Genomic DNA, 13,363 nt, shown 5'->3' on the forward strand with positions numbered 1-13,363 from the left:
GCATTCAAGGCCCTTCATATTTGACCCTAGTCTTCTGTTATGATTGATGTTCTACCTTTCCTTTATGTTGCCTCTTATGTGACGCCCATGCACCCCACAATCCAGCCACAAAGATGCACTGCCCCCTCTATTTCTTTCCTCACACTGTGTGAAATTGCCTTCTAGCTTCTCATCTGGGAAGCCTAGATGCCACCTCCTCCAGGAAGTCTTTTCTTATTTCCCCAAGAAAAATTACTCTTTTCTGGGCTCTCATGGCACCTTTCACATGCCCCTAATGTGCAATTCACATTGTGAATACCCCTGAAATTCACAGTCAACATGCCCCCAATGTGAATTCACATTGGCTTTCACTTCACCCCTTATATTTCTGCTTCCTTGACTAAATGGTCAGCTCCTTGAGGACGGAAATAGAGTCTGAGTCATCTTCAAATAGCCATTCCTTAGCCCAGGGCATAATGAGTGATCAAAATATTTGATGTTTGACTAAATAATTCTAAATCAAGTGCTATGTCTGCCTTCTTCAAAGCAAGCCAACATTAGATTTCTCTGCATTGACTCTAGGATACTGGGGACCAGTCTGGCTGCTCCCAGATGGAGCATACAGCAGAGCAATTATTTCCAAACTGGGTGTTTCCATAGGTATAAGCAATGCTATGGTGAATATCTTTGTGCATAAAGCTATTTCTGCATCCTGGATTCTTTCCTTGGGACAAATAAGAAAGGAGAGCAATCAGACTGCCTGGCTCTTATCTGGGAAAAGATAGGCTCCTTTCAGCTCCTCTGGGAACCTACCCTTCAACTTACCATAAACCAGGCCTTATTGGTGTCACATCTCATTAATAAGTTATGGAATATGAGCACCGAAGAGACTTGGGGACAGGATGGAATGGTTCTACTCCACCATGGGTGAGAATCTAAGGCTCAGAGAAGGGAGCAGCTCATCTGAGATTGCCCAAGTATATAAACAGCCTAAGAACCAAGGTTTCCTGATTGCCACATATTGCTCTTATTTCTGCACCCCATGCCTACTTTGCAGTTAAAAAGCTCCCCAGCAGGGAGGATAGAGATGGTCTCAGGAAAGAACAGAGGCTCTGGGTAAAGCAGAGCCTTGAGGCTAGGAAGCAAGGACTCCTGCTAGGAGGCAGACCTTCAGAACTTTTTCCATTCCCCTGTCCTACAAGGATGTTAGCTGAGGGGTTTCCCCATGGACATGAATCAAGAGCAGGGCACAGCGGGGAATTAAGGCACTTAAAGTATGTAGTGGTATCACCCTGTTCTCCTTATCATATTCTTAAGATAATAGATCATAATAACAACTACCATCATAATAAACATTTAATTGTCTAAGCTTCTCAAGTACCATGTGGCAATGGTATTCTTATCAATGGAAGCAGGTTATACCAATTTGTTCAAAGTCATACAACAAAGACTAAAATGTAGATATGTCACATTTCAAAGCCTATAGAAGTAACTCCAAAGACAGACATGTCCCAACTTCTGGCCAGTCTCAGGCCAGGTCTCTGCTGATCCACTCTAGCAGGCACTCCTACAGATGCTTGGAGAGTTCTAAGAGTTAAACTCTCACAAGGAGTTGTTGTGAAGGATAAAGCAGATACACATGAACACACACACACATGTGGACACCTGATTTATGACAAAGATTCCACGGCAGTGCAATGGGGAAATGATTATATTTTCTATAAATGGTGCTAGGCCAATAGAACATTGACCCCCGCCTCATATCATACACAGAAGTGAATTCCATTTGGATTACAAATCTAAATGTGAAAGGTAAAACACAAATGCTTTTAGAGTAAAATATAAAACATTTTTGTGACTTTGGAATGGGTGAAAGTTTCTTAAACAGAGCCTAAAAAGCAGAAAACAAAAAGGGAATTTAAAAAAGGAAATTAGACCATATTAAGATGAAGAATGTCCGTTCATCAAAAGGTGAGAGTGAAAAATCAAAACATCAAAAGAATGAGAAGTCCCATACTGGGAGAAAATATGCACATAAGACATATTTAATTTTTAAAAAACTGCCTTCAAAATAAACAAAGAACTCTCAAAACTCAACAATAAGCCCTGATCAGTGTGACTCGGTTGGGCATTTTCCCATGGAGCAAAAGGCTGCTAGTTCCATTCCGGGTCAGGGCACATGCCAGGGTTGCAGGTTAGGTCCCCCATTGGGGTACATTCAAGAGGCAACTGATTGATGATTCTCTCTTACATACATATTTCTCTCCCTTTCCTTTTCCCTCTTTTCTCTTCTCTCTAAAAATAAATAAATAAAATCATTTGAAAAACTCAACACCTCTGGCTGGTGTGGCTCAGTGGATTAAGTGCCAGCCTGCGAACCAAGGGGTTGCTGGTTTGATTCCTGGTCAGGGCACATGCGTGGGTTGCAGGCTAGGTCCCAAGTAGGGGGTGCTTGAGAGGCAACCACACACTGATGTTTCTCTCCCTCTCTTTCTCCCTTCCCCTCTCTCTAAAAATAAATAAAATCTTTAAAAAATAACTCAACAATAATAAAACAAACAATTCAATTTAAAAATGGGCAAAGGATCTGAATAGACACCCCACCAATGAAAATAAACAGATGGCAAATAAGCATGTGAAAAGATGCTTAACATCATATGCCATTAAGGAATTGCAAGTGAAACAATGACATACCACTGCACACCTATTAGAATGCCCCAAATACAAAACACTGACAACATCAAATGCTGGCAAGAATGGGGAGCAACAGGGATTCCCATTCATTGCTGGTAAGAGTGGAAAATGGTACAGCCACTTTGGTAGACAGTTTGGCAGTTTCTTACAAAACTAAACACATCATCACCATACAATCCAGCAAATGCACTTCTTGGTATTCAGCAAATGAGTTGAAATTTTATGTCCAAACTGAAAAACTGTACATGAATATTTTAGCAGCTCTATTCATTTGCCAAAACTTGGAAGTAACCAAGATGTCCACCAGTAGGTGAATAGATAAATAACTGTGGTATATCCAGAAAATGGAATATTATTCAGTGCTAAAAAGAAATGAGCTATCCAAGCCAAGAAAAGACATGGAGGAAACTTAAATGCATATTACTAAGTAAAGAAGCCAATCTGAAAAGGCCATAGACTGTATGACATCTGGAAAGATAAGAACTATGGAGACAAAAGTACGGTGGTAAGGGTTATGGAGAAGGGAGGAATGAATAGACAGAGCACAGAGGAATTTTAGGGCAGTGAAACTATCCTGTATGAAACCGTAATGATGGATACATGCCATTATACATTTGTCCAAACCCACAGAATGTACAACACTATGAGTGAACACTAATATAAACTATGGAACTTGGATGATAATGATGTTTCAATGTAGATTCATCAACTGTGACAAATGTACCACTTTGGTTCAGGATGCTAACTGTGGGGAGGCTGTGAATGTGTAGGGATGGGGTGTATAGGAACTCTCTGTACTTTCCATTCAATTCTGGTGTGAACATAAAACTTTTCTAAAAAAAACAGGTTTTTTAAAAAGGGCAACGCAAGCATGGGAGATAGTATTGCAATGCACATGTCCAACAAAGCACTCATATCTGAAGCAATAAGAGGGAGGGGAAGGCAATGCAATAAAATCGAGCTCAAAAGACTTGAACAAGTACTTGTCAAAAAAAATAATATCCAAATGGCCAATAAATATATGATACGGTGCTCAACTTCACTAGTCACCAGGAGAATGCAAATAAGCCCACCATAATGCCACATGTCTACCATTGCATGGCTAAAATGAAAAAGACAGAAATACCAAGATTCGGTACAGATGTGGAAACCAGGACTCTGTGAACTGTTAATGGAATATAAATTAGTGGAACCACTTTGGAAAATAGACTTTCACTATGTCTCAAAGATAAACATATACATACCCTAAGACCCATCAATCCCACTCCTCAGTATATCTCTGACAGACATGCTTATATATATGTTCACCCAAAGAGACAGCAGAATGGTCATAACATATAAAAATTGCAACTACCAAAGTGTCCACCAGCAGTAGAACAGATAAATAAGTTGTGAGATAGGCACGTAATGAAATAAAACAATAAGAATAAACAAACTACAGCTACATACAGTTCAATGAAAGAAGTCAGAAATAAAAGTACACTGTCTGGTACAATTTAGATCAAGTTCAAAGCTAGACAAAACTCTTGGTGGTGACAGAACATCCGGGTTGTGGTGGTGATCCCATGAATCTATGTATGTGACAAAACGTCATAGAACTCTACACCCACAAAAGGTGCATGCAAGAACTGGTGAAAGCTGTGTAAGATCTGCAGCTAAGTTACTGTTATTGTACTGCCGTTAATTTCCTGGTTTTGATCATGTTCTATGGTAACCAGTGTCCCCAGGGGAAGCTGGGCAAAGGGTAAGCAGGAATTCTCTGCAGTATTTTTGCAACTTCTTAGGAGTCTAAAATTATTTAAAAATAAAAAGTTTTAATAGAGCAGATGAAATGTATCTATGGTACTAGAAGTGAGGGTAGTAATTAGCGTTGGGAGAGTCGGATGTCACTGGGTGGGGACACTGGGGGGCTTGGGTGCTGTCATGATCTGGCTCTCTATTTGGGGGCTAACTACACAGGTGTGTTCACTTCATAAAACTTCATCTACCTGTAAACTTATGTGCATTTTTTCTCTATGTATATTAAACTTTGATGGAAAGTTTTAAAAGAAAAGGCAATGATATGCTCATAGGAACTTGGCCCAGCGTCCAGCACATTGGAAGGCCCGGGAAGAGCAGTTTGCTATGTCCATGGCTGTCTGCTCCCTTGCTCTCCTGTCCGGTTCTCTCTTGCATTGTCCCTGCCACCCAGGTAAGCACATTTCATAAAGCAGATGCCTTAGCCCATAGGACTACGGGGCAGGAGTTCCACACAGGCATTTGAGGATTAACAAGGCCACCTGGCAGAAAAAAAATGGAACCATGCGTGAAGTTTAATGTGCCCCCTACCAACACTGAACACAATAAAAAGGAAATATTGTAATTACTGGCACATAACTTTACTCATAGCCAATAATGTATTGGTTTATTGGTCAAAGCAAAAATACTCTTCATTGAAAAAAACCCTGAAAATTTTAAATAGTCCTTGACAATATAACAATCAAGAACTATGCTACTGCAGTGAAGAACTGCGTACAAATTACAAAGGGTATGCTCTGACTTTGCAACACCTGAGCGTGAGACGGTCCAGTTAGTTGAGCCTTTCTGATAAGCCACACTACCCTCACAAAGGTACTGTCTCCAACAGTTCCTTAAAGGGCCCTGAATTACTTTTAATTTGGAGAAACAACATTTTGTCCAAGTTCAAGGTGATAGGAATTGTTCAAACTGTGGCATATGCTACTGAAAAGCAGGCAGTCATGTTGTAATATTTCATAGTAACCATCCCAGCAAACTGCCTTCATTTTTTGCCAGTTTGGCATTTAATGATTTTACATAAAGCAGCATTGATAATGCTTCTAAAGGGTCACTTGAGAACTGCTTTTACAGTGGTGTGTCTGCTACACTGAATGTTTCACTCATTTTTAATTTGGGGGTATAAGCCATACAAACAAAGCCAGTGGCTGTATTTCATCTCTGAAGTCTTGGGTTTCAGTAGACAGTGTATCAACTACAGAATGAAAAATGGTAAATTATAATCTTTTCCCCTAAAGAATCTGCAGATCAGAGAACCATCATGTGCTCTGGAGCAAATGACACAAAAATGTTTTAACTATTATCATTTCAACCAAGAAACTTTTACAGTATGGGAACTCTGATTTAAAACAGTTGGTTTACCCTACTTTGAAAGAACATAAGCACCCCTATGTTCATTGCAGTGCTATTTACAGCCACCAAGATACGGAAGCAGCCTAAGTGCCCACCAGTAGATGAGTGGATAAAACAACTATTTACACAATGGACATTGATATAATGGAATACTACTTGGCCATATAAAAGAAGAAAATTTTACTCCTTGTGACAGCATGGATGGACCTGGAGAACATTATGCTAAGTGAAATAAGCCAGTCAGAGAAAGACAAATACCATAAGATTTCACTTATATGTGGAATCTAGCCAACAATCTGAACTAACAAGAAAAATAGAGTCAGACCCACAGAGAGAGAGCAGACTGATGGGGCAGGGCAGTTAGGGGGCAGAAGGATCAAGAAAAAAGGAAAAAGGACTCACGGACATGGACAACAGTATGGTGATTGCGGGGGAGGTGGGGGAAGAGGGTTGAAGGGGATTAAATGGTAATGGAACAATGATAAAAAATAAATCAATAAAACTGTTGGTTTAGCAGAGCCTTTAGGACAATGCCCCCCAGCCACTGTATACTTTAATAACTGTATTACAATTTATGCATTACAATTCAGACATGCAAGAAAATATGCTTTTTTGTTCTCTAGATAATTTTTATCTTGTTTTAAAGCCTAAACAAAATGAAGGTGGAAGAAACATATACTCCTCTAGTTAAAATAGCCTCTGAGTAAAGCCACTCTACAGTAGTTACTCCATCCTTCAAGGTGCTCTCTGCTCACCCCTTCCTCTCTGCTCCCTAAGGGCTGCAGGAGCACCAGCAGGGAGAGGGCCCCCTGGTCTGAGCCACGTGGCTTCTGCTCATCTAGGGGAAAGGGGAGCTCAACCCACCTTGTCTCTGGACATGAATGAGACTCCATGCTCCCTGCTCTGTGGCTGTGGAATCTCTGGCTGGGCAGCTCGAAGCCTGTGTGGGCAGCACAATCACTGTGGCAGTTGCTTTCTAAGAGATGACCCCCTTGCCCTCCTATTGGGCTCTTGCCCCAGCTGCTGACACTCTGAGACTCAGCTACATCGCCCACCTGAACCCCCAGTTTGGGGCTGCCTGCCCACAGCCTCTTGTTATGGGAGTCCTTGTATTTCCATGCAATGCTGGGGCAGGTCCCTGCACCTCCACACCATGGCCAACTTTGGGCAGGCCTACTGATTCTCAGTTCTCAGCCACCTTCTGTTTGTCATAGTCATGGAGATGTTTCTGGATCTCTTCTATAGCATACTAAGACTACTTCAGGCTACCAGTTGACAGGTCTTGCAGCAAGAGGGTGGGGCTGGGAGAAAATGCAACATAGCATAAATGCTTGTACCATTTTCCCAACCCTGTTGGGGAACTGCGTTTCTATTGGGGTATCTACTGTCTTCCCTCCCCCACCCTCCAATCCCTGAGCTAAGGCAGCAGCAGCACAGTGATCTTATTTCATCCCTTCCTAGCAACTGAAGAGCTCTCTTTCCCCTTCCTGTCTGGCAGGGCTTCTCTCACATCACCTCCTTCTCGTTTGCCACCCCACCCCACGGTCAGAAGGGTGATGGTACAAAGGCTGTAGGGCACAAACCCAAACCACTTAGAATAGAAAATACATCAGGAGATATTAAAATATATATATAACCCCTGACATATGATTCTGACAAAGATTTCTATGTGCTTTCAGCTTACAAGGAGCCAAGTCTCAAGGGGCCAGCAACTACTCACAGGACAGTTTATCTGGGCCGATATTCAGCCAAACTTCCAGATTCTTCTGGCAGTTTAAGAGCAGGTAGTGACCAGGTTACATAGGGCTTCCCAATATACTGGCAGATATATGTATATTATTTTTGCATGTGAAAATTATCCAGGCACCATACAGCCCCATCCTAAAATTCTAGGATAATAAATGCAAGTGAAACATCCTTGAACAAGATACAACCTGAATTTCAAAGCTGAATTTGAGCAACATAGTAATTTCTTTTACCTTTCCTTTAACCCACTGATGTTTTTCTTTTTACCAGCACAATATATTTTGCTTTTGCAACTGCTTAACCAATTAATGACTAAGAGGATAGTTATTAAGTGTTATTGGGTAACTGGCTGAAAATTGTGTTAATGGGAGATGCGCTTTAATAGGCCTCCACACTCACTGCTCTCTGTTGTCATAAGTGTCATACATCATGATGCTGTAGCCATGTGTTTGAATCCGGATCCTTTATCATATATTTGAATCTCATTAAGTATACTTGTTTTCTTTGCTAGTGTGTTTATGCTCGTTTTAAAATGTTTTAGCCTATTATTTAATAGGACAAGGAATACTCTTGCTACCTCTGACTCATATGGTGTCTCAGAGCCACTGGTGTAAAAGCAACACTCTTATGCTGCTTCCTCCCCTTGCCTCTGGCTCACACCTGAAGCCTCTGCCTGTCCCTCATGAGGGACAGCCAGGCAGGATCAGACACTGAGGTTGTGCTCACCCAAGAAGATAAAAACTGCATCTGTAAGATCGCTGACCATCACTCATTGGCTCATCTTGGACGAATCCTTAGCCACTAGAGCAGAAGGCCGGGCTTTCTTGTTCTGCAAGTTCCCTGTCCTCTAAACACACGATAGCAATAGCTAACGCTTGTTGAAAACTCATTATGTACTAAATACGTGACATTAATAATCTCATTTAATTCTCATAATACCTTTGAGGTATGTACTACTCACATCTCTATTTTATAGCGGAGGAAAGTAAGGCTCACGGAAGTTAAGTAGTCATTGGAAATCACACAGAAAGCAAACAATGTGTACCCATCTAACTCTAGGACTCTTAGCTATTAAAATTGGGCATACAAAAGTTAAATAGCTTGTCCATAGTTATAAAGCTAATAAAAGGCTGGGGTGGGATGAAAATCCAGATCTCATTCAAATACAAACTTTTGTTCTTCACCCTATAGGACAGAGAAGATGCAAGAAGCATAAGATAGGCCCATGAGAGCAGCATGAATTCAGATGGCGACAGCAGGAATTAGCCTTTAAATGGAAATTGCATGGAAGGTGAGTGAGAGCCAACCAAACAGATTTGTTTCAGCTGACTGGCATGTGGGATTTACCAACCAGAGAACACGATTGTTGGAGAACCTATGGTGGACTTGACCAATGAGAGCTGCATATTGTAAGGTTGTGGGCAGGTGGGGAGGGGAACTGGCCAATCAGAAACTGAAAAAAAGGTATTAGTCAGTGAAACTGACCAATCATGGTGTCCCAGAGAGGTCTACACGTCTGAGTTGGAACTAGCTCCTTGGAGAGGTAATCTGACTTCCTAATGGTGAAAGGCCACTCTGGGCTCTGACTGGCGCCAGGGTTCCAGGAAACAGGTCTGAGGCTGTTCCCGCGCCAGTAGTCACTGCCAACGCGCCTTTGCTCATAGATTAGCCATGAGGTCAACATTTTCAGTGACTCACCTCGTGAAAATGAGATCACAGTGTCAGGACTTACTGTTTCTCAGTAAGCATTTAAATTGATTTTTCCAGATGGATAAATCCCCCTTTGTTTTTATATAGAAGCTTAAGATGTATCTGGATATCAGCTCTGAAGATGTTAACCAGGTAAAAGAGCCCCCCACCCCACGCATGCAGAATTCAGACACTGTGACTGATGAAACTGGCATCAAAACTGTGGCAGAGAGTCACTGCATGAGACAGCCCCACTAGTGACAGCTTGGGGAAGCCAGCACCAAGGGCTGAGGTACATCCCTAACGAGAGACAGGGACAGCCCCATCCAGAAACTCCCCCACAGAGTGATGACCACACCCATTGCCACAAATGTCAAGAGATCCCACGGCTCTGCCCACTCCTGTAAACCACGTGTCACCTTCCTTTAGGTCAGAAACTTCAGAACCTCCAGGAATTTTAGATGAGAATCTCCAGGTGAGGAAAGGAGGTCCTGGCTTCTGCATCCCTGGGAGTTTTGCTTTTTGTCCTACTCTGCCCTCAGAAGTTCCCTCCCACATGCCCATCACGCTGCTCCCCGATCACACAGTCTTCCAGGTGCCTGCACACCATCTTGGTTTGGGTCACTCTGAAAGCAGAGCCTGAGGCAAGGATTCGATGGAAGTGGTCTACTCAGAAAGTGACCCAGAGAAGCGTGGAGTTGGAAGAGTGAATCAGGGAAACAGGAAAGGCAAGATGGCTTTCCATAAGGCGTGTTGCCTTGAGGTTGTGTCTGCAAGCATATGGGGACCAATTCTGCTGGAACCTCTGAGGAGTGTACAGAGAGCCCCCCAGAAGTATCCATGTGACAGGTGATAGCTGGAATCTCTCCTCCTTCTCGCTCCCTTGCTGACTGAAAATTGTTCCTGGTACAGTTACTCCCTTGTGCTTCTGGGAAGCATTTGCTGACGGTGAGCTCCTGTGGTGTGGGAGAAACCCCCAATCAGAATTTGGAAAGACTCTGGTTCCAGCTTACAGCAGGACACTGAGAAGGCGTCTGAGGCAGTGTAGAACTGTCCACCATGACTGTAGCTGAGATTATAGGTGGGCCCGGGGCATATGGTGCAGACACTGCAGGCTACACACACTGACTGCAACCTTCCTGAACGACTTATGAAGGCCGATAGAGAGCAACAGGGAAATAAACATACAAGGAGAAAGAAATGTGAACAAGTTTACCTCGCCCAAACTGAAGTATGTAGTATTCCACACTTTTATCCAGAAGGCTTTGGAGAAAAAGGTATTGACTTCTAAATCATACAAATGTGAGTTCAAATCCTGGCTCTGCCATACAGAAAGTTAGTAACCTTAGGCACACTACCTGAGTGCTCCAAGTCTGTCTCCTCAAGTGTATAATAGGGATAAAAATATTTACCTTATAAAAAAGTTGTACGCTGCCCTGGCTGGTGTTGCTCAGTTGGTTGGAGTGTCATACCGCACACAGAAATATTAGGAGTTTGATTCCCAGTCAGGACACATACCTAGGATGCAGGTTCAATCCCCAGTTGGGGTGTGTATGGGAGGCAACCAATCAATGTTTCTCTCTCTCTCTCCCCCATCTTCCTCTCTCTCCAAAAGAAAAAACATCAATAAACATATTTTTTAAAGTTGTATACAAAGCCCTTGGGACATGCTAAGCCCTTTCTCAACATAATGGCAGCTCTCAGTAAAGGGCTGGGACGTCGTCCACACCCTCAGTCACCTCTGAGCTCCAGGCTATCTCTGAGGGAAGGTGGCTATTTCACCTTCTCTAGACTAGAGCTGCCTGACATCCTGACACTTTAAAGGGTAGCCGTAGGGCCTCTGCAGTCCTCACCCACAGAACCTTAAAAGAACCACTTCTGTTCCTAGAGATTTGGTTCACACCATTTCGGAGGCACAAAGGAAGAAGGTTTGAGTGACATTTGTAAAATTCAGGTGTTAAAAAAATTTAAACGATGTGGGAAAGATCACTTTGTGGATAGCTATCCTGACCTTTCTCTCAACTACTGAAGACAAAAATGCAAGCTTTCCTCTATGAATTTTACTCTTTCATAGTCTGCATTTCCATACCTTTGGGTAAAGCAATGCCTTTGAGTGACCGTTGTAATAAGCCAAACTCAGATTCCAGAGGTGAATGTCCCTATGAGTCAAACCCAATCATCTGTGTTCCTCAATTGGTCAAAAAGTGGTGCTATGTCTGTCTATAAAATAAATTTTTTTAAGATTTTATTTTATTTATTAAAGAAATTTTTAAAAAACTTACTTATTGCCCTTATTTCAATTATTCCCATACTTTCATCCCTGCTAGCCCTCAAATTTTCAACTTTAAATGACCTAAAATTTGACTTCTGTAATCTGGGTTAAAAAGATCAAGTTCAAAAACTTCCTTCCCTGATCTGCTTTGTCCTGGGGGTCTGGGACTGGACATGAGCTCCCATTTCAGACCCCATTACCCAAACAATAAGTCTACAGAAGAAATTCCCCAGGAAGAAGCAAGGAAAAAGCCTGGGCTGGGAATGGAGAGATCAGAGTTCTAGTGCTAGCTCCGCTATGAACAGGCTGTGTGACCTTGAGCAGGCGCCTCACCTCTCTGGGCCCCAGTTTCCTGCTCTTTAAGGTGAGAAGCTTAGAAAGGAGGTGCTCTGAGAATCAGTGGATGGGATCCTTGGGGGCTTGGGCAGAGGTCCCTGGATAGCTGGGATTTTCTGGGCCCCGCCATGGCGTCCCTAGCCTGGCTGGGGGCTCCCGCAGGGCAGGATCACATTGCCCCAGATTCCAGGACTCACTGTGGCACAGACCCAGGATCGGGTGACAGATCCATCCAGCCTGGACTGGCTCAACCTCTTAGCTACAGCCGCAACCATGGGGGCTGGAAAACCAGAGCTAATGCAAGCCAGCTGGAGGCTAGGACAAGATTGATGAAGGACAGGGAGAGGATTTGGCCAGGGGGTTGGTGGGGCTAGAGCATAATTAGTCCTGCCTTCTTCCCAGAGGCCCCCAAGCTGCATAAACCTCATTAATTGGGAACCCCCAGTGGGGAATTCCTGCTCATGACCCAGAAAGGGAAGGGCTCGTTAGGAGTTAATTAGTAGTGAAAGTGCCAATTGGGGAAAGTGTTTAAACTATTAAATGGCTGAGCACCTGTTTACCTACAAACAACTGATATGTCAATTATCTGACCATCAAAGCACGTCCCCTAAGATAGCGATTACCAACCTCAGTGATCATAAAGGTCACCTAAGAACCTTGTTGAGCACCAGTTTCCAAAGCAGTGATCCTGATTGGTCAGCCAGGGGAGAACACTATTGCTCTAAGCTATCCTCTAGCTCAGGGTCCCTTGGTCCAAGCTCAGTGGCTACATGTATCAGCAAGCAAGAGGTAACACCTAACGACTACTGCTGCCACTGCTCTTTCTATAATTTATTTAGCAGTTACTGTGCACCAAGAATAATGCTTGGCTTTTAGAATGTACTGTCTCTTTTGATCCACAGAACAGTTATTTGTGTACAGAAGATAAGGTAACTCAAAGAATTCAAAGAGGTGGGGAAACGAACTAGAAATAATAGTAAGTGACAAAGATTACATTTGGTCCCAGATATTTTGACTCCTGAGCCTAGATCTTTACTTTTTTTTTAATCTTCACCCAAGGATAGATATTTTTATTGATTTAGAGAGAGGAGAAGGGAGAGAAAGATAGAAACATTGATATGAGAGGGAAACATCAATTGGCTGCCTCCCATATGCACCCTAACTGGGAAACCCACAATCTAGGTATGTGCCCTGACCAGGGATTGAACCCGAAGCTTGTTGGTGTGCAGGACAATGCTTCAGCCACCTGAGCCTCCTGGCCAGGGCCAAATCCTTACCTTTTACTAATGATTTCAAAAGCCTTTCCTGTCCTTTGGCTGGCTAAGACAACACTGTGTTAGGCTTTTAAGGATAGTCATAGGACCATTAAAGATATTATCCATTGCACAGAGAGGAAAACCAAGTCCCCAAAAGGAGACATTAATTGGTTCAAAGAGTCCAAGTTTATGGCTTCCATGCCTGGGAAATTTTCCATTAGACAAGGCTATCACCTGGAATTGT

Source organism: Phyllostomus hastatus, unplaced genomic scaffold (assembly GCF_019186645.2).
Source record: "Phyllostomus hastatus isolate PE091 unplaced genomic scaffold, TTU_PhHast_1.1 phas_scaffold_585, whole genome shotgun sequence".
Taxonomy (NCBI): domain Eukaryota; kingdom Metazoa; phylum Chordata; class Mammalia; order Chiroptera; family Phyllostomidae; genus Phyllostomus; species Phyllostomus hastatus.